Here is a 24,496-nt window from a genome sequence, read left to right on the forward strand (position 1 = left end):
TTCATAGTAAGATCACAGCTGATCATGATCCCCAGGCTTTTCACTGACAGTGCAGGGGGGCTCCCTAATGAAGCGGGCCAGAAGTTCGAGTTCCACGGGTTAGCCACGCCGCCCGTAAGAATCAGCTCTGTTTTATCTGGATTTAATTTAAGTTGATTAGCATTCATCCAGTCGCTGATGAAAAGCATTATAGATTTGAAATTGAAGATCGATGAAGCGAATGAATCGATGTTAAAGATCAGCTGAAGGTCATCAGCATAGTTGAACACCACAACCTTCCTCTTGCGTAATGTAGTAATTAAGGGAAGGATGTACAAATTAAAAAGAAGTGGTGACAAGCCCTGTGGGACCCCAAACATCAATTTAGTTTGTTCAGCCCTGAAACCAGCCAGACGAACAGATTGAAAGCGATTACTGAGAAAGGAGGTAATCCATCCAAGAGATAGGCCATGGAGCCCGGCACTATTGACACGATCGACCAAAATCTGATGGTCGACCGTGTCAAAGGCAGCTGACAGGTCAAGGAGTACCAGGGCCTGAGTAGTGCCCTGGTCTGCTCCCCTTCATAGCTCGTCCAAAACTGATAAGACTACAGTTTCGGTGGAGTGTTCTGGTCTAAAACCGGCTTGGTGGGGGTCCAAGTAGCATGTCCGTTCAACAAACGTGCTAAGGCTGTTGGCGACATGGGCTTCCATAACCTTACTCAGATAGGGCAACAGGGAAATGGGGCGGTAGTTGCCCGGTACCTGCAGGTCTAGGCTGGGTTTTTTAAGATAGGGACAACCTCGGACAGTTTGAAGAGATCAGGAACAATCCCTTGAGCAAGGGATTTGTTAATAAGTGATAGGGGAGGGTCTGGGCAACGTAAAAAAGCTTCCTGGAGAATACGGGGGGACAGCTGTCCATAGGGGAACCAGAACCAATCTTCTTAAGAAGACAGTCAAAGATTTCCTTAGTGACAGGAGGAAAATGGTCCAAGTCCTCACTGTTAGGCTGACAATAACCTCTCTGAGAGCATGGGATTGATCACTCGTACCTACGGTCAAGTGCTTGAGGTGTTCTGTTTGGCATAGTGTTTCTAAGTAATAATAGGATGGACCTGGCGCAGGAGAGCCAAACAACTCTAGATCCCACGGCTGTGGACCATTGTACTAGCCCTGCTCTGTGGACCCCCAAATTCTTTCACTTCACTCTCCATCAATAGTCCACTCAATATGTCTTAGGTATATGATTTAAAAATTAAGTCAGGCCCCTTAATCCATCAGTTGGGCAATGAAAATTAGTGATGAACTGTTCAGACACTATAAACATCAATAAAGGGCAAATGTGAAATAGCACACCATAACAATATACATATTAACTATCACATCCAAAAACTTACAACATTTAATTATATGTTCTTTAAGGATAAACCAGCAAGATCTCAATCATCAGCCTCAACTGTGTTGCGCACTAGGTTTGAGGATCGAAGATTCCAAGCCTTCGGTGGGAGCAGCACTCCTGGAGATGAAGATGAACTTGAAGATCAGGCTGGTCCATTACATTTGTGTGGTCAGTGCCCTAGGCCTCACTCCCTCTCTAATGGCACAAGCTAAAGAACAACAGAGTCCTTTCCACATTACCTACTCAAGTGTCCCACAAGTATACTGTGGCCCCACACCCTCACAGACTCTGGTCACCGCTGTCCTGGTTCCTGTAACAACAACAGCTATTACAGTTATGCAGCCAGGACACACTACACCTCTGGTCCCCCAGTCAAGAAACAGGGCAGTTTGCTCTGCAAATCTCTCCAAAGTGTCCATTAATGCTTTGCTACTGCCCCAGAAGATCGTGAAATGACATGACCTAGGAAGGATTAAGAAGCTATATTAAGCAATAGACTAGTATTTTATTAACATTTGGTGTTGATAATGACATTTTTCAAGACATCAACTGCTTTTAAACATAGCTTATCATCATGCAGGTCAACATGATATTTGTATTTAACCAAACAGCAATCTGCTAGGAAGTATGTTGATTAGTAGGTTACATTGTAAATGGGCATATTTCCGAAGGGTAGTCAAACAAAAGACACTTTCTTTGCAGTCGTTTTCCATCAGGCAAAGTGTTTTCAGCTAGTTTGCACCTGAGGTCAGTGCCTTGATCCTCATAACTATTAACTTACTGGCACATATCACCAGCATCATGGATAAATGGTATGTTTCTCTTAAGGGCAATGTTGTGAAGCATTCTACATAAAAGAAATCTTGCAGAGCTTGCCAGAATAGTGGAGGACGGCCCCTCCGGTCCTGTCCAGGCACTTGAACAGGGTATTCAGAAGCCCAAACACCCATTCCACAAGGCTCCTGTTTCACACATGGACCTCAATGAAGCAGAGTTCCCCTTGCGCTATTGAATTTCTGAGAGGTGCTAAAAGCAGGCTATAACTCAAATACCCTGGGCTCCCTCAAATAAATACTCGCAAATGTAAGTGTACTGATGTTTCGATGGGCACATAATAGCATATAAAAACTTGCATAACCATAAATATTGAAACTTATCTACAAGCCAGGCCCTTCTCGGTACAAGGCTGTCCTTCTCTTATGGAATGCAGCTGTTGTGTAGCACCAGAGAGCCATGAGTGGAACCTGGAAATCTTGCACAGACACTATTTATGTATTGGTCTGCTATGCAAACCACCTTCACATTGATGGAGTGTAAATGCTTTCTATTGTGGCAGACTTGCTGACACTCATGAGGTGACCCCATTGACTAAATTTGCATCTATGGCACCTACCACATAGTATGCCTCCCAAGTCAGAGAACTTGGCCTTGATGTTCAGTGTAGCATTATCCTTTGGAAACTGGATGTAGTCATTCATGTGTCTAAGCGGTACACAGACAAAATATCGAGTTTTAAATATCGATATACAATAATATCGAAGTTTAAATATCGATGGGACAAAATATCGAAGGTAAGTAATATCGACAGTCTTAATATCGATATTAGTATGATATCAGTAATATCGAAGTTTTAAATATCGATGTCAATAATATCGAAATAAATAACTTCGATGTTACTAATATCAATTTTTAAATAAATTTAGTGTATATTATATTGTATTTATTATGTTTTATTATTTATTTTTAATGTAATTTAATTAAATATTGTCTTTTACTACTGTAGGGGGTTGTGGGTTTATAGGGGAATAGGGTGGGAAGTAATTTAATTATGTTAAATTAATTATTAATTAGTAGGAATTATTAATTAATTAATTGAGAAATAATTTTTAATTAATTTTAATTAATTGATTAATTGATAAATATGTTCTGTAGCGGGTTATGGGTTTATAGGGGAATAGGGTGGGAAGTAATTTAATGATAATTAATTAATTAATATATGTTTGTACATATTTTAATTAATAATTAATTGGTAATTAATTTATATTAATTAGTTCATTAATTAATATAATTTTGTACATATTTTTAAGTATTAATTAGTTGGTAATTAATTAATATTAATTAGTTAATTACATTAATTTTAGTAATTTTTTTATATATTTTTTGTTATTCTTAATTAATTAATTGGGAAAAATAATATTAATTATTAAATTAAATTAATTACAGCTAATGTGCTAATATATTTACTTTATTGTTATTGTTAATTAATAATTAATTGGTAATTAAATAATATTAATTAATTTTGGGTAAAGGAGTATTTTTAGGGTTCAGGGTCAGTTTTCAGTTTTTGGGTAAAGGGGTATTTTTAGGGTTCAGGGTCAGTTTTCAGTTCTTGGGTAAAGGGGTATTTTTAGGGTTCTGGGTCAGTTTTCAGTTTTTGGCTAAAGGGGTATTTTTAGGGTTCAGGGTCCGTTTTCAGTTTTTGGGTAAAGGGGTATGTTTAGGGTTCAGGGTCAGTTTTCAGTTCTTGGGTAAAGGGGTATTTTTAGGGTTCAGGGTCAGTTTTCAGTTTTTGGGTAAAGGGGTATTTTTAGGGTTCAGGGTCAGTTTTCAGTTTTTGGGTAAAGGGGTATTTTTAGGGATAAGGGTCAGTTTTCAGTTCATGGGTAAAGGGGTATTTTTAGGGTTCAGGGTCAGTTTTCAGTTTTTGGGTAAAGGGGTATTTTTAGGGTTCAGGGTCAGTTTTCAGTTTTTGGGTAAAGGGGTATTTTTAGGGTTCAGGGTCAGTTTTGGGTTTTTGGGGTACAGGGATATTTTTAGGGTTCAGGGTCAGTTTTGGGTTTTTGGGGTACAGGTGTACAGGGTAAAAACAAAAAAAATTACATTAAATCAATTAAATAACATTAAAAAAAAATTACATTAAATTATTAAGTGTTTTATTTATTTTAAATGTATATGTATTAGTTTTAATTTTGTTTTAATATTTTTATTTAATATTTGTAAAATTATATGTATTTTAAAATTATTTTTACATTATTATTAATACATTTAAAAAACAATATTTTTAATTCCGATATTTTTGTACTACGATATTTTTTTTCGATATTTTTGTACTTACCTTTATGAAGATAGGATTCCGATATTTTTGATATCGATATTTTTGTAGTTCGATATTCTGTCTGTCGATATTATGTCAGACATTCGTCTAAGCATAACATTCAGTACCTGGCTGAGCACAGCTAAAAACATTTGCTGAGAACTGCAATTTGAGTCACTTACTCTGTTCTCGAATGAGCCAGTATTACAGGAACGTGAGTGACACTGCCATAATCTTCACAATAGGTGGGATGGCAGTTTGAACTCTGATACCCAGCATACGATTGCCTGGGCTTGATGATAGACATTAAGGTTGATGGTTATGCTCTAAAAATTATGTTTGATGGAACATTTTTTTTAAAATCCTTATATTTAAATGCAGATTCAAGGCAACAATGTGAATATTTATTTATTTATTTATTTATTTATTTAATTTTTTATACAAAATACAACAGTTGCAATATGGGTTTCCCGCAGCCGGTGTGCATAGGACATTACAGTGCCAAACATTATAATTGCCTAGGACCCTTCTCGCTGGCTATACTTGTAGAGAAGTAGATCTAGAAAAGAAAAGGAGAGAAGAAAAGGTAGGAATAAGTGAATGCGAGGGATAGAACAGACATCTAGCTAATGGTGTTAGTTACATAGTCTAAAATATACTATTCAACAGACATTAACATAATAAATAAAATATATATCATTAGACTCACCAACATACATGCACTAAAACCATTTTTGAAAACTCTTTGCTAAATATTTGTAATTGATAAAGTTTACAAATTTAACAATTCAATATATAAAAGTTTTTGGGAAGAAAAAATATATATTTAGTGACGCATATTTCATTTCACCATTTTATTGTATTTTTCCTTACTTTTGGGTGAAATCTGTCAAAGTTGCCAGATAATAAATGGAGGATGGTGTCAATCTATTGGTTGTATTGAGGGTGTTCTGGTTGTTATTGACGGAAGCAACTTCATGAATGTCCGATGCTTTCGCCAATGATGTACTACTGGTCGGTCATATTGTCAGACATTCCCAAAGGTGACAATGATGGGATTTGATGGTGGACCAAACATGACAGATTTCTTATATGTCCATCATAGACAACGGTCTACTAAGTCAAGGCTGTACCTATCTTTTCCAGCAACGGCGATCCCACATTTGTTAAACTGGTCCGTGAATACTGAATCCGTAATTTGCTTTGTAAGCGTACAATGACGGAAAATCAGTCATGTTAGCGTACATGTTTTTAAACCCATTAGGTCGATTACCTGTTAACCGATATCTTTTTCAGACCTCCTCCACTGTTGCTGCTCAATAACGTCTATTGAAAACTATCATGTCTGAAAGTGCTCCTGAGACCCCAAATTCACTCTAGAGCGGTTGGGCATTCTTGCGTAGGAGGCCTGGACCAACTACAGCCAGCTATATGGTCCAGCAGATATTCAGGAAAGCACACATGAGGTATCATAAAATGGTATTGTGAACTGGAATAAATAATATTTATTTTTTTAACCGCTCCATAGTCCTAGGAGTTCCTAAAATCTAAAATGTAAGAACTTCTTGTTAGTTTGTCTGTCGTCTGAGAGGCATTACCGACTTGAGGCTCCAGGTTCTTTGTCCAGAACACTTATTTGATAATTTTTCAATACTAACATTGCCTTTCAAAATTTCTGCCTATAGCTCTGGAGATAAACATGTTTGGACTTTCATATGTATACTAATATATGTATGAATAGGCTACCCAACAAGCATGATATAAATATATAATATGATAATCAAAATGTTAGTAATTAAAGGTAAAAATATGTGCCTCATTTTGAGTTGGCAGACAGGGTACTCCTTCACAATTATGGCAGAACATATATCCATCATATTACACATGCATCAAGCATATGGCACTTGTAGTATGCTGTATCGGATTTAAGTTACATTGTGATGGAGTGTCCCATCCGTCAAACTCTGTAGATCGGACACTGTGTTCATGAGACATAAACAATTCTGCATACTTTGTAAACGTTAGCTTTGCTTTACATTATTCCATTCACAAATCTTGGGCCTGATTTAGAGTTTTACAAAAGAAGCAGATATCCCACCCTCTTTATTATAGTTGATATAGCATATAATGCACTTGTAATAGGGCAGAAGGTATATCTATGATGTTTGTGAGACTCCCTCCCACAGAAAATATTTGCAATAAGACATAAAATAAAACCCCATAGGGGTTATCATTGCAGTGGTCATTTATACTTTCTTTAATCTTAATTTTTGTGATAAATTCTGACCAAATTAATTAAATCCACTATTATAATCTTCACTTTTATCCATATTTTTCTTATCCTATAAAATACATTAATTAATATTAAATGTTTTTTAACTATAATGACATTTGATTTAATGTTGAAAAATCTAATAACTGCTCATAACTATTATTTATTTTAGATTTGTTAAAATCCTTTAAAAAGTAATGTAACAATAATGTTTATAAAAAAATAATTTAATTTCTGTTCATTTGTTCTTTACATCACTTTTAATAATTTTAAATACATAATACATTATAAATCGTTTTTACATTAGGGTGACAAATGTTTAAAAAACTTTTGAAAAATAATTGTATTTTAACTTTAATTTATTCTAAATATTTATTTTTTAAATTACTTATGGCGTAACTTTGTTTAATATTTTACATTTAAAATAAACATATAGAATTATTATTATTATTTCACACCCAAATATTGTTTCTGTTTCTTTTAAACTTGAATTAGCTTTTACATTTTTCTGCATATTTTAAGATAGGGAGATCTCCATCTATGGAGTCGATTACGATGTCATTCGGAAAGCATTCCGACAGAATCTGTCTCGGAATGGTTTCCGACCAAATCGGATTCAGGTAGTCAGACCGACCGATTAAGATTATTTCGAATACGATTCGGTCGGACTCCCATTGATTTCAATGGAAGCCTGTATTACGACCAAATACACAGGCTCCCATTAAGTAAAGAGGTGAGTGGGGAAAATCGTGAACCCTGTGGCAGGCACCACATGGTGCCTGCCACACTGCATGGTTGCAAAGAGGGGTCCCTTGGGTACCCCCACGAGCCCCATTCGGAAGACTCCGGCTGAAGAGGGCCTGCTACAGGCCCCCAAAGTAAGATTCCGACAGCTGAACGATTTCCAAACATCATAATCGGTCGTTCAGCAAGCTTGCCAAATCGTTTCGGAAAGACAGGTTATTTTTGCTAAAAGTGATATGTTTAAATCACATGATTATGTTCCATAGACTTGTATTGAGAGAAAGCTTATATAAACTATCCTAATTTGTATGTACGTTGGTATTATGCCTCAACCGATTTTTTTCTAGTGAAAATCCTGGTCAGTTGAAATAAAAATTGTCTTTTAATTATTTTCTGTGCAACTAGCTATTTTATTTTGCATTAAATGTCAATTGGATTTTGGGATTATCAAAGTATTGTGGTTTTTTTCAACATACATTTGCGGAGATTTTTTTCTAACATGGCAGAGACCTCCACACAGAAAAGATAAGGGGGGAGGAGCAGAGCCGGAGTTTGTGAATAGCATTTTGTAGAACGTGAGTCGTACTACAAAATGCAGTTTGTGAATAGGCCACTTATTATTATTATAATCAATAGTAAAGGTTGCTGGCTTCTCAAAGAAAATGCTGCTTCTGTCAAGCCTTAGTGGGGCTATCCATTGTGCAGCTTATCTTTGATTGTCAGTTGATAGGCTCATGAGAACAGTTCTATAGAAGGTGTTCAGTAGGGTTGCTCTTTTGTTCTAATGAAACCAGCCACCCCCGGTTGTTTTTTTCCTTTAACCAAGCTAAACACTTACACTGACATTTTTTCTAGGGGCTTGTGCAGTGGATGTGCAAAACTCCTTTGTGTGGCATTCCACTTTATTGCTTCCTCTACCTTTGGGAGATCAACATTTTTAAATCTTTTCTATCTTTGCGAAATTGCCCCTTTTTGCAAAACCTCACAGGTGTCGCCAGTGGCCAACTACATGGTGACCACTTAGATTTGCAGATTATTGCTGCCATTCTTCTTTATGTATTTTTTTTACTCTAGATAAACTGCAAAAAAATGCACAGACTTTATGAAAGTTTGACAGGAATACTACTTGTGGTCCAAGTTAACGATGACTGAAATCATTTTGGCAAGTAATCAGTAATTTTCTTTGTTCCATATTGATCTACTGTGCATGTTTGCAGATGTTGGGCTTTGAAGAGAAACACACTGTGCACAGTAGGTCCACAAAGAGTCATAATGCAATACATTAACTATTGATATATTACTGCCACATTCATACATCAGTAAGTTACTGTAAATACAGGCAGGTCATTGGAATATACAGGCCTTCAGAAATACAGAAAAAATGTATTCCAGAACAATAATTCTAATCTGCAAAGATGGGGGAGGTTACAGGCAAACAACAAACAGAATACAAGGTGTAAAGTAAAGCGGCTCTCAGAACCCCTTTCAGAGGGCCACAGGGAAGCAGAGATTATTGGTCCTCATCGTGGTGGTTGGGGCCTTTTGCACCTGTTGTCCTGGGACACAGCCTGCTATGAGCTCTGCACAACTTGGATAATTGCTATCCTGGACTCTCAGTAGTAGCGCACGTCAAGCAGTCCAAGGCCATCAAGGGGGAAGCAAAGTGGCAGTGCAGACATAAATGCACAACTCAACATGCCTCCCAGCAATCCCAATAAATCATACACCGAATGTTATGGAAAAACAAGTATTTATTACACATTAATGTGAAATAATCAACGCAATCCCTAGCTCAGCCACGTCTAACGCTTTGGGCACGTTCACTCCAGTCTCTCCCGTCAAGGCCCACTGCCCTATTCTGAAGTGTCTAGGTCATATATGAGGCCACTCTCTCACAGGTTCAAACCCCCTCTGCCCTTGACTTCTGTTCATGAAGTTCATAACGAGTGCCTGCAGGCCTCCCACACAGTTCTCACTTATGGCACATTGAGCTGTAGTCCCAAAGTCTTAATGAGCCCCTGCTTAATGTGCCTTACCCAGGTGGCAGCCCATTTTATGCTCCAGCGCATGCTACAGTAGCTTGAGCGTGGGGACAGAAGTAGTGTTGCCTGGCATTGGGCACAGTACCTTTGGTGACGTGATAACTTGGCGGACCCCTTCACCAGAATTCGGCAGTCTGTCAGAAACCCATCAATCCTAGAGAACCTCCTCAAAGTGCAGGTCCAGCTGTTGACAGCAAGTAGGTAACTCAGGTTAGTGACTTCCGAGCTCCTTGAGCTTGATGGTTCACTTTCGGGGTTGTGGGCGGCAGCCACCTTCTCCGGGTAGAGCAAAGGGTCTTCGTGAACTCACATGGTTCCTTGGGCGAAAGCACTGACAAAGCATTTGGGTGGTGTTCCGAGAGTTGAAAAATATACTTGGATGGCTCTTCAGCCTCTCATCTTGCTCATTGGTAGCCTAGCTTCTTGAATCCCACTGGGACTTCCTCCCTCCCAGCACCTCCTCACAGGGAACACTTGTCATGGCAAGCAGGAAGGCTGGTGCTTCAGGCTCAGGGCAAGTGGTCCTAGTAACCTGGACAGTGTCCCCCTGCCCAGCTGGGAGACCAGCAGACCTTGATCCCTGGAACTGGTTGCATTAGCTCAAATAGTGGTGATCTTGTGACAGTTCTGAACAACAAGTGGGTTTTCAGCTTCCACTTTTATATAGTCTCTCCAGACCACCACCACATTCATATTATGCAACTGTGGATGAGGGCAATATTTTATGTTTTATTAACATGCTTATATATAGTGCAAACAGTTACTCACTTGAGGTTTCCCTGTGCTTCTAGCGTCACGTAAAGTTTCTCCCAGCTCCAGTGATTCAAAGCGACCACATCTTTAGTTGTCTGTTAAATGGGGGCTGCGATGTGCAATATCTCAGTTGTTCTGCCAGAGTGTTCCAAACCTTAGGACCAAGGAACGTAAAAGAGTGACCTCTCATGTGAGTAAGTTTGATCTTAGGGATAGTGCACAGAGAGAGGTTGGTGGAAGGCAGGTAGCAAGTGGGCTGATGCAGTTTTATCAGACCATTGATGTGTTGGGGAGTGAACCCTGTAGACCAGTCCATTCTGAGGGAAGCAATTTTGGTGCCATCCCAGTTCTTATGTAAACTGCAGGCCATCGAGGTAGGCATAGGTCATGACACACAGCCATGATCTGTGCATCCAGCATTACCAATTTCATAATTAGGGTTCAAGATTCACATGCAGCTGGGACACTCTGGGCTAAGGTGGAGGCAAACATCAGCAGCCAAATGGCAAATTACTGTTAGCATGCAATTAAGTGTAACAAGAACAGGCATTTATTTATTTATTTAAATTTGTATAGCGTGTTATCACCCGGGGGTCCCTAAGCGCTTGTTCAGGGTAAACACCGGACATTACAGGACAGGCAACCAACTTACATCACGCCCCATGCTTCTTGAAAGAGCACCGTTTTTAGCATCCGACGAAACAGCAATAGATTAGACTCCTTACGGAGGTGAGATGGCAATTTATTCCATGCTGCAGGAAGCATAGTCGAAAAAGAACACCCGCCCAAAGTGGACAGGCGGAAACGTGGGCTGACCAAAAGAGTAGCCTCCGTGAGAGTAACGCCCTACCAGGAGTGTAGCAAGACAGTCGGGCTTTAATATAACTGGGCGCATTGCCATATACTGCCTTGTGTGAAATACACAGACCATTAAACATTGCTCTTTGTCTGATAGGGAGTCAATGTAGTTGGCGTAGGAGGGGCGAAGCATGCGTACTCCTGGGCTTCTTAAAGATCAATCTGGCTGCATCGTTCATAACTGTTTGCAGTCTTGAAAGTTGTTGCTGGGGAAGCCCTACATAAAGGGCGTTACCGTAATCCAGCCGTCCTAAGATCATAGCGAACACCGCGCTCCTCAAAGTAGAGAAAGACAACAGTTGGGAGATTTTCCGAAGTTGCCTAAGAAGGCCGACACATGTGCCCACCACTGAAGACACTTGCTTCTTCATAGACAGATTGCCATCAATGTGGATGCCCAGACTTTTCACCACGACTACCGGTACTGGAGTCCTGCCCAACTCCTTGGGCCAGAAACGATCGTTCCAAGGGTTGCCAGAGATGGTAATAGGCAGCACCTCGGTTTTATCTGGATTAATCTTCAAGGAGTTGGCGGACATCCAGTTAGTCGTATATTTTAAGATGTTGTGCAGCCTGGCTTGCGCTCCTGGCGAATACTCAATTTGAATGACAATCTGTGTGTCGTCGGCATAGTTGTATATCTGACATTCCATCTGAGTAAGAGCTGAAATCAGTGGCTGCAAATAAATATTAAATAGGAGCGGTGAGAGAGCGGAACCTTGTGGAACTCCACAGGTAATAGCCGCTGCAGTTGATACTAGGTCTGACAACTGAACCCTCTGTGATCTTTCCTGCAGGATTGAAGTTAGCCAGCCTAGTGCGGTCCCCCCGATGCCCAGATCTCTCAAACGCGTCAGCAATTGACTATGACACACCGTGTCAAATGCCGCGGAGAGGTCAAGCAGCACCAGGGCACCGAGGATCTTTTTGTCTGCTCTGCATCTTAATTCATCCAAAATGGACAGCATCACCAACTCAGTGCTGTGATGTACCCGGAAGCCAGCCTGATTCAGCTCTAACAGATCATTTGTCTCCAGATGTTTCAAGAGGTGCGTCAGAACATGCTGCTCCAAAGCCTTACCTAAAAAAGGTAGTTGGGAAATAGGCATTAAAGTTCTTTAAATTTTTTGACATCCGCCCCAGGCTTCTTAAGCAGCGGAATCAGACGGGCCTCTTTGAGAGTGGTCGGGACCTGTCCAGTCTCCAGTGACCTGTTTAGAAGAGTAAGAACATCCTCCTCTATCCCTGACATAGCAAGCTTGAAAACCCTGGGAGGGCAGGGGTCCACCTGGGAGCCTGACTTCACTCTCCCCACTAAGCTAGCTAGCATCTCCTTCGTAATCAAGGGCAATGTGTTCAGGTAATGAAGGACCTTAGGGATAACTGGCATAATTTGTAATGGACAGTGTAGGATTGGGGTGCAAAAGATTTCTATCAAGAGATCTTCAATTTTGCTCGTAAAGAAATCCTGGAAATTCTGACAGTCCTCCTGCGAGAACTCAGGCCTCTGCTCTTTGTTCTTCCTCAGTTCCGTGAGAACCTTAAAAATTTCTTTCTGCGGATCTCGAGCTGTCGCAATTCTGGTCTCAAAGAACTCCGATTTTTGAGCCAGGATGGCCTTTTTATAAAGAGCAAGCTCCTGCACATATCAGCTCTGTGCATTCGTGTTATAGTACCTCCGCCAGGCTCTCTCCGCTTTCCGTAGAGCCCGCTTCCTGATCTTGAACCAGGGTGCACAAGCCCCTTTGTCCACCATTTTCACTTTTCTAGCCGGCGCAACGACTTCAATGGCCTACTTTAATTTGTCAACTAACTTCTGACAAATAACCTCTGTGTTATCCTCAATTATGTTTAATGAGGTGGAATTTAGTAGATTACCAACCAACTTTTCCTCAATAATGTTATTACACTTCTTCACCATTTTCCAGGCCGCCCTGCGTTTTCCTCCACATTTATGGGCCACCCTCTGACCCCTAATTAGATAATGATCTGACCAGGCACACGGCATAGTAACTACCGGACTTAGTACTGGGTCCATCGTCCACACCAAATCTAAAGTGTGGCCTTTGTCGTGCGTAGGGCCTAATACTTGTTGCACCATACCTAGGGCCGTTAGAGCCTCCTCTAGATGACTAGCCTGCCCCTCTTTGGGGGATATCTCCCAATGGAAGTTGAAATCTCCCATAACCGTCAAATTCTTATAACGAGATCTAAGATCATGGGCCAACTCAACAAAGAGATCCATAAATTCTGGTGCAGCCCAGGGGGGGCGATATACAAATAAATTTAATGGAAAGCAGTGCTTAGTTTGTAAAATAATAAGTGCTGGGGCCCAAACTTTTGCTCAGAAGCCTGTGGCCAGAGCTATTGAAGGGCGGGGTGTCAAACACCAGGGCTGCGTATTCTTGATTCCACCACATGCTTCTTTAAGCCACCACCAGACTCTCCCTGCCTCTTTATCTCACATATGCTTTTTTGTATCCCTACTTTCTTCTTGTATCATTGTTTTTCCTTCTTTGTCTTCCTCCTTCTTTGTTCTTTTGTGTTTTTCTCTCTCTTGCTCTGGATCAAAGTCGTTTAAGGAAGAAAAACATACATTGTCTTAAAGCATATGGTCAGTAAAAACATGCGTCTTACCAATATCCATCTGGTACTAACATCAATGTACCTGAGCATTTCAAATGAATGATTGAACCTACTTTTTTTTTCACTTGGGACTTGATATGCAAAGAGACAGGTTGCAAAGAGTGGTTGCAAACTGCACATGGACTATTTGTGACCTGTCTCTAATTTTGAAATGCAACCTACGTAGTAAAAGAATGCATCCCAAAATATTAAGTCGAACGGTTTTAGACCGAGATGTCTAATGAATATTAATAAGGCAGGTTTTCTAATTGTAACTATAAGGAGGATTATTTGTGATTAGGAAAGGAACGTGAAACCTCTTTCCTGAATTTCCTGGAATAATTTCCCGACTTGTATAAGGACTTTGAATGTTTGACAAAACCTTTTGCAGTTACAAATTCTTTGATTTTGCAAAATGCTGACTTTGCAACCACAAAAGGGTATTGCACACCAGACCCTTTGTTTCTACTCTACACTCCATTTGTATGTTGTTTGAGCGACAAAGGGTTGATATCCGTATTTTACATCACCCCATTCTTGCCACACTGCAGAAATCATGGGGTATTCCTAAATGAAAAAGCATGCCCTAATCTGGGCACATAAATATTTATTTTTATAACATTGTTGAGCTCAATATAATTGTGACCACCTTTAACTCCAGCCCCCTCTTGTGTCCTCTTTATCCAGAAAGAGAAATTCCTTGTATCCTCTTCAAAGGATGCCTAGAAAGTGTGCTGAAGCATAGAATGGGGGAAGGGAGACTCAGAAGACAGAAAGTCTCTCCTGCAGATTCTTACAAGACTAGCAGAAGTCAGCAGAGGACGTGAAGTAAAGAGAAGGAACAAATGCAGGATAGAATGAGACAGAATGTGTATGTGTGTATGTGTATGTGTCTTGTAAAGCGCACTGCTGCCCTGAGGTGTCGTGGCGCTGAGACTGCTGGGGAACCCGTCCTGGCTATCCCTGTGAGATGGTCCCTACTGGGTATCTCCAAGGTGAAACCAGACATCCCAGGCGAATGTGGGGGGCCGTTGGAGAGATGAGGCAAGCTAATGCCCAGAGTTGCCGAGTGTGATCCCTGGTTAGAGTAGGCACCGAGGCGAGAATTATCGAGTCCGCTGACCCTAGAATGAAACTTACAGGCAGACAGGCTTTGACAAACATGAAATGCCCCCCTACATGTTTGTGCTATGGCCTGGGAGACATTGTGCAGATGGCGATTGGTCAGCACAGGACCAGTTGGCCACAATTTGCGAGCACTCTGATGCATTGTGTCTGCATAAAGCTGACCATATGTAGTACCAATAGGATTTATGTCTGCATCTATTCAGGGATCATGAACACCTGTTCTTCTGAGTGTGGCACTTGTTGGAATAGAAGCAGAAGACCAGTAGTAAAGGGCGTGGGCAGAGTGGGTGTTCAGTGAAGGAAGGTTCTATAAAATGCAGGCCAGGGTTGGCAGTGGCTCTTTAATAATGAAAATGAAGAGGACCCCGTGGTGTCAGAATCAGGGACCATAGTTGGCTTCCCTTCTTTAGGGAACTCGTGCAGTTGCCACATGGGGATGCACCGAAAGCATGCTTTGTCAGTAGTGCTTTTTTTAAGGTGTTTGGTCGCAGTTTGTTGTTTTGAAGTTTGGTGGTTAGATGATCCATGCTGAAGGCCAGAAAGAAGTGATGAGGTTGCGGCCAGGTTCTAAAAGAGGATATAGTTGGTCCTACCATCTCCAAAGGTCACTCTAGACCCTGGATGTAACAGATAAGGCAGCTTTTGTGGGGTTAGCAGCCTGAGTGGGTCTCGGTAGGAATGTGTGGTTTTAATTCTGCTCAGTGGACAGGTTTATGGTGTTGACACACATGGCTCTAGACTGTTAAGCTACCAGTCTCTATAGGACTGATGCCAGGCAGTCCATGATATCTTTGAAAGACTGATCCTACACCAGTAGGTGTCCTGAAGGACTTAGGACCTGATTTAGAGTTTGTCAGACAAGTTACTTCATCACAAACATGAAGGCTATCACGTCCAGCATATTAAAGTGCATTATCTCCTGTGACACTTGTAATAAGGTGGATTAGATGTCTGTCACACGTGTGATGGAGTAGCTGTCCACCAAACTCTAACTAAGGCCTTGGTCTCTAGGGGGCAGGTACCATCAAGACACGGAAATATTTATTTACTGATTTGAGAAAGGGGAGAAAGTGGTGACGCACACCAGGCGGTCATTGTCTTTTTTTGCCTTGGAGGGAGGAGTACATCTCTGGGATAATACCACGCTCTTTTCATAAAAGTTTCACTAATTTGCATGGGTAACCTATGGAAAAAGTTTGCTGGCCAGAGTATTAGCCTCTTGAAAGAAGTCCTGTTTGAAAAAGCAGTTCTTTCTATTTCGGAGGAATTGGGAGAACGCTAAGGACTACATAAGAGCTCTGGGATGATGGCCTGTGTAAGAGAGCAGAGTGTTTCTGTGGGTTTGTGGTACAATAATGTAAATAACTGACCTGCAGAAGTCTTTATCAGCAGCTCCAAAAAAGTAATCTCACATCTACTCTGTGTCCGTGTGAATTTAAGCCCACTGCAATTTGTATTGAACCAGCTACAGAATTCAGAGAGGGTATTTTCTGAACCCTGTCAAATCATGAAAATATCATCAATGTACTGTTTCCAAATGATGATATTGCTGGAAAATGGTTTAATGTCAGAAAGAATGTTGTCAGATTCTAGAACCTCCATGAAAAGTATAGCAACATTTGGGGCAAAAACCGGCCCCCAATGGACGCCCCTTTGACCTGTTGTAAATGTGGCCATCCGAACAGAAAAAGTTCCTACTGAGACACAATTTAAGGAGTTGCAAAACAAAGGAGGTGGAGACCAAGTAAAGGCATGCTCTCAGTTCAAGAGTTCTCTCAATGACGTTAATACCTTTCAACTTTGGGATATTAGTGTACAGGGACTCAACATCCATTGTACAGAAAATACTCATATCATGGTCACATGGGAGGTGTTCTACCTGGTTAAATCATAACCGTGCTTTCTTTCACATAGCAACGATTTTTAGGTACAAAATACTCGATAAAGAAATCTACATAGCGACCTACTGGTTAAAGAATAGATCTGCATCCGATTCCATGTCAGATCTTAAATACAGGCTCTAATATTTATGACTTCAAAGTGTACCAAGAACCAGGAAGTGAGCGTGCACAGTAAAATAGTTTTGTTGAGCAGCCCAATGGGCAAGACGTGTCAGTTTCCAATGTCCTGGACGCCAAGGTTTTCAGACCCGGCTAGCCCAGATCCCGTCTGCATCGACTCTGATTGCTGAATGCCAAAAATGGCTTGAAAGTACTGCCTGGGGGTAGATATGCAATTATGAGAGGAAACATACAAAGCATGCATCTGGCGGACAAGAAAGATAGTACGAAGTGTAAGAGCAATAAGGTAGTCAGTGCTAGGCAAGAAATAGTATTTGTACTCTCCCAGTACAGCTGAATTTTAGGAGGCAGGAACTTGATTCATGCATCTGTGCTCCTGAGGAGAATGTCTATCCCTATACCATTGGCTGGTGAGGAGTCATAGAGAAATGTTGCCTCTATCCATTTCAATAGCTAGGGTTTAGGGAAAAAGTTTGTTCTTACAAAGAAAATTGACTTGTCCAGGACTGGTAATAACAGAGCGTACACCCAACTGTATGCAGAATGGTAAAATTTGGCTTTTCGTGTACTGAGGCAGTTGTTTGCAAAGAGCATTAAATGAGGGATCTCCATACCAAGGAGATATTTTATGTGAGTGTGTTGAGAGGGAAATGACAAAGGGCTTTATTCAGAGTTTTATAGACAGGATAGATACCCTGTCAGAACATGGAGGCCGTCCCTTCTGCAATATTTAAAGCACCCTTGACTATAATGCAACTGAGAATAAGACCCAGAGTATTACGTGGATAAGGATCTGCAGCGGTGGGAGAGACTACCTCTGGCAGGAATGGCTGTCCGAACCTTCTTGGAGCTCTATCGCCAGAATCATGAGACAGAACCAGTCTTCAGCTGGCAGATCAATGAAAGCAGTGGAATGGTATGTTTAACTTCCTTCTGGTAGATTGTTAAGTGCTGCTAATGTACTGTTGAGAGGTATATAGTTGGATATTTTTAACAGTCAGCACTGGTGTAGTTTCACATAGTAGTTAGAGATGAACACAAATAATCTAGGACCCTGCCCATGGGCCTGCCCCACTGTAGCGCCATATATAATTGCCTTTGGGCCTTGTTAGCTATAGCAACACCGTCCCTAATGGGCCACATTTGTATTAACACTTTAGTGATAATAATTTAGCTTGCACAGTCAACTATACATTAGTCTCCTCCACTCATTGCCTGGTAGATCCAGAGAATGCTGAGTGTCACGCTTGTTAAATCCATATATTGTATTAAGTATTCAAAGGCAAGGCTAGTTAGACATTTTGGCTCCAACTATGGTGTGATGAAGGCCAGGCGCATGAAAGGCCATTCCATCCCAGAACAATGCTCTTCAAACAGCATGGGCAATATAACCTTGAGACATGTGATGAAACGTGGAAAAGACAGGCCCAAGTCGAGTGGTTCTGCCACAACACACATCAGAGTCTCTGCACACTTTTCTGAGCATGGATTGTGATCATCTGTACCTTTTTGAGAGGTACAAGGAGATTAGGCCTGGGCGTGAAATTGCACTCCACTTGCGAGTTTGCAAAGTTATTCACACTCCGCGCAGCCACGTGGAGCAGAGTTTTTTAGTCGCTATCGCGCTCACCAACATTAAGTTGGCGAGAGTGAGCAAGGAAAATCTTACTCCAGACCACCTCCCGAACAGATTTCTCAAAGCGGGCGGTCGCGTCGGTTGGCCGTTACCGTTCACGTTGAGAAACCTCCTGATCACGTTGAGGAAGCTGCTGCTCGAGTAGACCATCTACTTGAGTGGCAGAAAGAAACAGCGCCCTCTTGTGCTGTGCATGGTGCTGTTTGTGCTGATTTTCCAGCGCAGGACAAACACCCACCATTAAAAATCAGTTCGAACAGGGCAACCTAATGCACTCTGCTGCTTTTGGAATGGCATGTAGCACGGCTACGTTTTTTGGTCACTTCGCAGAGTTCTGCATATCAGAACTCCACGAACTGTGGCCAGGCCTAAAAATGTGGCAAACTTAGCAAACATCAAAAAAAGTATCTGCAGGAGCAGATTTTGTTGGAACTAAGGAGCAAGATGGTGGTATTAGCCTATTGTTAGTAGCACTAAGGACTATCAAAATTCAGCCACTCGTTGAAGCCTGGCCAAGTGATGGGCCTAAGTTTAGGCTGATACTCGTAACCAGACAGCAAGCAATGTAACAGGTAGGGTACAATTTGAGATGCATGCAGACAATCTAGGTGTGGTGCTCACAGTGGGGCCCGATACAAATGCTTTAGGCGCAGTTCTACACATTGCTCATATTTGATGTTAACCCTTTTGGTGATAATTATGATATCGCCCCTATTGTAATGTACAATATTAGACACTCGGATTAATTCTCGGGTAGGAAACATAGCTTTCTAGTCTAGCTCACCTGTTGATGGCGACATATAATTTAACCATACTAAAAATATAATGACAGTAATGAACATGGGAGAATTATCCTCATATTGAGTGAGTGTGTGTTCAAGAACTGAGCTCATATTTGTTGCGAGAGAGAAAGATATATGGTCCACATGTCATATGGCTGAGATACCCGCCACCCCCTCTCAACACGATCCCCAAAAGAAGGGAAACCGGAAACAGTTCTTCAAAGTTTTTGGATGTGGGAGGGAGTGACCCTCCCGCGGCCGTATTTATTAAAACAAAAAATTAAACATTAAACGTTTCATATTATGTACAATTTCATTATCACATTTGCGATGTTTGGCTAATCTTAACATATTCTCTAATACAGAGGTTCTCCTAGCCGAACTAGCATCCTACAGAAACATTCTCTATAAACACTGAAATTGTACATCCTAACGTTTAAGGGCCAACGGCAAGGTCATAACCGGTGTCAAGATCCCTAACCAGACTTACCCCTCCCACTTGGGAAGGGCGACAGCACAGAGGCTTACCTCAAGTGCAACTACTAACAATTTCCCTTGACTTGTCGGGGGCACTTAAGACTCGACGCCATTTAAAGGTCGTTCGAATACTTGTGTGTGGTATCTAGAAGGTATCGTGGACCTCCCCCCACCCCACACAACTTACCGCATCTGCCGTCGCAGATGACCCTGGCCCCGGGAAATTCCTCAGGAGGGGGCTGTAACCCCTCCTACACAGGAAGGGGCCTTGACCGCCTTTCCTTAACTTCCGGCGACCCGCCCTTAGACGGGACCGCCTCCCCATTGAGGGGCCAATGGCCACCTCCCCCGAGCGCTCCCATCCGTGTTGGGTGACGCCCACTCATAGGGATCTACCAATTAGTGCTCACCGATCATGACCTTACCGCCTACCAAAAATAAATACGACAATTCGAACTTATGAAAACATTGGTCGCTACGACCGAAAGAGCATGCTCAAAAAGCAACACTACATCAAGTCCTTTTAATCGTAACAACCTAAATGATATTCACCATACTTTATTATGAAAAACAACAAAACTGATACTTTCACAACCTGTAAACGAAAAAGGAAGAACATACTTAGAAAATCCACTTTATTGCACAACAACTTGCTGTCCTCAGGGGCTGGTGGGTGGGTCAAAATTGGCTCTTTGTTCTGTCCCGAGCTCACGTGTAGCGAGGAGGTGCAGCTTCGGAGCACAAGAACAAGAGGACGTCTTCTGGCCTTGCGTCTCCTTTTATCCGTCTTCAGGGCGGGCGTAAACCCGCCCCTGCCCGTCCCGAGGGCGTGGCTGGCTGCGTCAGTGTCTAGGCCAGCCCACTCTAGGGCGGGAACAGGCGCGCCCCGGCTACGCCGCTTCGGGCATACCAGCCGAGACGCGCCTCCCGCCCAAAAATGGCTTCCCGGGGGGATCGAGGCACTCCGCCATACGTTCGGGGGGACCGAGTGGTCGCCCCTTTCCATATGGCTGAGATACCCGCCACCCCCTCTCAACACGATCCCCAAAAGAAGGGAAACCGGAAACAGTTCTTCAAAGTTTTTGGATGTGGGAGGGAGTGACCCTCCCGCGGCCGTATTTATTAAAACAAAAAATTAAACATTAAACGTTTCATATTATGTACAATTTCATTATCACATTTGCGATGTTTGGCTAATCTTAACATATTCTCTAATACAGAGGTTCTCCTAGCCGAACTAGCATCCTACAGAAACATTCTCTATAAACACTAAAATTGTACATCCTAACGTTTAAGGGCCAACGGCAAGGTCATAACCGGTGTCAAGATCCCTAACCAGACTTACCCCTCCCACTTGGGAAGGGCGACAGCACAGAGGCTTACCTCAAGTGCAACTACTAACAATTTCCCTTGACTTGTCGGGGGCACTTAAGACTCGACGCCATTTAAAGGTCGTTCGAATACTTGTGTGTGGTATCTAGAAGGTATCGTGGACCTCCCCCCACCCCACACAACTTACCGCATCTGCTGTCGCAGATGACCCTGGCCCCGGGAAATTCCTCAGGAGGGGGCTGTAACCCCTCCTACACAGGAAGGGGCCTTGACCGCCTTTCCTTAACTTCCGGCGACCCGCCCTTAGACGGGACCGCCTCCCCATTGAGGGGCCAATGGCCACCTCCCCCGAGCGCTCCCATCCGTGTTGGGTGACGCCCACTCATAGGGATCTACCAATTAGTGCTCACCGATCATGACCTTACCGCCACAGGTCCGGATAGTTGACCGGCTATCCGGACCCCCCACCAAACTCCTACCTAAAGGTCATGTTTTAACGATTTTAACCAAGCTAGGAAGTCACCTATGAGTAACTCATTGCCCACCCTCGACAAATGCACACCATCCCCCAAATACATACTGTCATCATTAATACAACTATGCGAGATCGAATGCAATGTCTTGGAACGGAACAACCGACTCACTTTGTTATTCAATTTTTTAACGGAATGATTCAAAGCAGGGATCGAGATAGCCCCCCGCCACACTTTTCGTGGGATCATATGAGACCACGCAATTGTACACCCCGGAACTCTCCTTGCTAACCAACTTACCGTGGAAAGCATAGCCTCCAGGAGAAGTCGTCTACCGGTGGTGACTAGATCATTGCCCCCCAAATGTACTATGACTATGGACGGCGGTGACCTCATCCGCTCTAACAAACCCTCAAAAAATGCCTGAAACTGGTCAATACAGAGACCGCCCCTTCCGTAGAAGGACACTCTGTACCCGTATTCCCCAGGTACGTGAATCATATCACCTGCTTTGAATACGTCTGCGGCCCGTCTCACGTATGAGTGGCCTACAACCCACACCTCCTTTCTCTCAGCCGGTGATGTGTGACCGCTGGCCTGGTGTTGGGTCAACTGCACAGTCCGCCCTGCCGCGTAGGCTTGCGCAACTGAAAACAAACAAAAGACAAGAAGCGTGAGTACATGATTACAGCTTCACAACATGTGCAATCGCACATACCTCTTATAACAATTGGAGGACCAACGCCCCACCCGTTTCACTTGTTCTACATTAAGACCCCTGGCTGTAGCTTCTGTGGCAGCCCCTATACGAAAGGAATGGGTCCCAAATTCACCCGGGTCCAAGCCCGCTGCGGCAATGGCCATTGCAAGCACCCGCTGAAACTGAAACCTCGTCAGCGGGGTGGCGTCTACATGCCTCAACAATGTCCCCCCCCATGATGCCACCCTTCGTGCTAGGTAATCTTCTAAGCACTGAACCGGACACATGGATGACTCGGGGATCCTGTGAATGATCGTGCAGTCCCCCCTCCCATCTTGGTCAGTCTTGGACCTGAGAAAGGAGACAATCATCGCATCACCCCTGATCTGAACCTGCTCCCTGCACAAGCCCCCCGTCACATCCCGTTTGTTCCTTGCAACTAGCTCACTAACTCTCATAGCCCCGTGAAATGCCAGCATAAATGCAGTCCGGAACAAACAGGTCTCGAACGGGGACGAGCATGTGTTAGGGAGTGTGGTCAGCAACTGGGACAACCTGTCTAGACCTATCGGTCGTCTTACGTCTACTCTGCGACCCTCCAGACGTTGCCACCCACGCAGCGCTTTCTGTACCGTAAAAGACGCTGTCGGATCCAGGATGCCATGGGCCCTGGCAACAAAGGAAATGGCGGCACGATGCCTTTGGGCCGTGGCCACCGATTTCCCAGCCCTACGTAAGGACATCAGGAAAAGTACTACCAACTCCTCCTGCCCCCAAAGTCCCCCTCTCTCTGCCCCCAAAAAGGCTAAATAGGCCTGGAACGCCCCTTCATATGCCTTCCTTGTCCTGGGTGCTAGACTCTCTCCCACGAGGTGACGAAGTTCGGGGCACCGAGAGACCAGAGAGCTTCGGGGAAGGGTGCCGGCTCCGGGTCCGCTGAAGGAAGGAAACCCGAGAAAGCCTGCATGTGAAAACGAGACAGTGCATCAGCGGCCTGATTCATCACCCCAGGGACATGTTTTGCTCTGAATACCACGTTCAGTTGCATACACAGTAAGACAATTTCTTTGAGCAGCCTCAAAATCAATTTACAACGGGCTGCCTGACTATTGATGCATTCTACCACGGTCATATTGTCGGACCAGAACACAACAGAATGATCTCTGAACCCTTCTGGCCAGGTTCTCAGGGCCACCAGAATGGGAAATAATTCGAGGAAAGCGATGTTACTTGTCAGCCCCTTCTCGTGCCACCATAGGGGCCACTTCTGTGCCGACCATTTTGTGCCGAAGATGGCGCCAAAACCTACGCTTCCTGCTGAATCTGTCCATAGCCCAAGCTCATCGGAGGACATGACTGGCTTGTTCCAGACAACTCGGCCATTGAAGTCCGCCAAGAATGCTAACCAAATCCGCATGTCCTGGCGGACCTCAGTCGATAACCTTGTGCGATGATGACCCTCCTTCAGGCCAACCATCGCTTGGGCAATTGAGCGGGAAAAGGGGCGAGCCATTGGTATCACTCTCAAGGCAAAGTTCAACTTTCCCACTAACTGTTGCAACTGATGCAGTGTAACCTTGGATGCAGTTAAACATACTTGGAGGGCTGCCCTGAATTTCGACACCTTGCTAGCTGGTAAACGAAAGCACCCCTCCCTTGAGTCCAACTCGATCCCCAGAAACTCGAGGCAAGTCGTGGGACCCATAGTTTTACCCGGTGCCAACGGCACGCCGAGATGACCCATTAACACACAGAATTCGTCTAAAGCCTGGGCACATTCGGGACTACCGGCGGGGCCAAGGAACAGAAAGTCGTCAAGGTAATGCATTACATTTCGGAAACCCGCTGTCTCAGTGAACACCCACTGCAGGAAAGTACTGAATTGCTCAAAGTAAGCACATGAAATAGAGCAACCCATTGGCATACACCTATCCATGTAAAATGACCCCTGGAACCCGAATCCCAAAAGACGCTGATCGTCTGGGTGTACCGGGAGCAACCGGAACGCTGACTCGATATCAGATTTCGCCATCAACGTCCCGTGCCCCAGGCGATTCAAGATGGCTACTGCCTCATCAAAAGATGCGTATCGCACCGAACAAACTTCTGGATCAATTGCGTCGTTCACCGAAAGACCTCGTGGAGCAGACAGATTATGGATCAAACGGAACTCACC

The sequence above is a fragment of the Lissotriton vulgaris genome, chromosome 2_1 (assembly GCF_964263255.1).
Source record: "Lissotriton vulgaris chromosome 2_1, aLisVul1.2, whole genome shotgun sequence".
In the NCBI taxonomy this organism is placed as follows: domain Eukaryota; kingdom Metazoa; phylum Chordata; class Amphibia; order Caudata; family Salamandridae; genus Lissotriton; species Lissotriton vulgaris.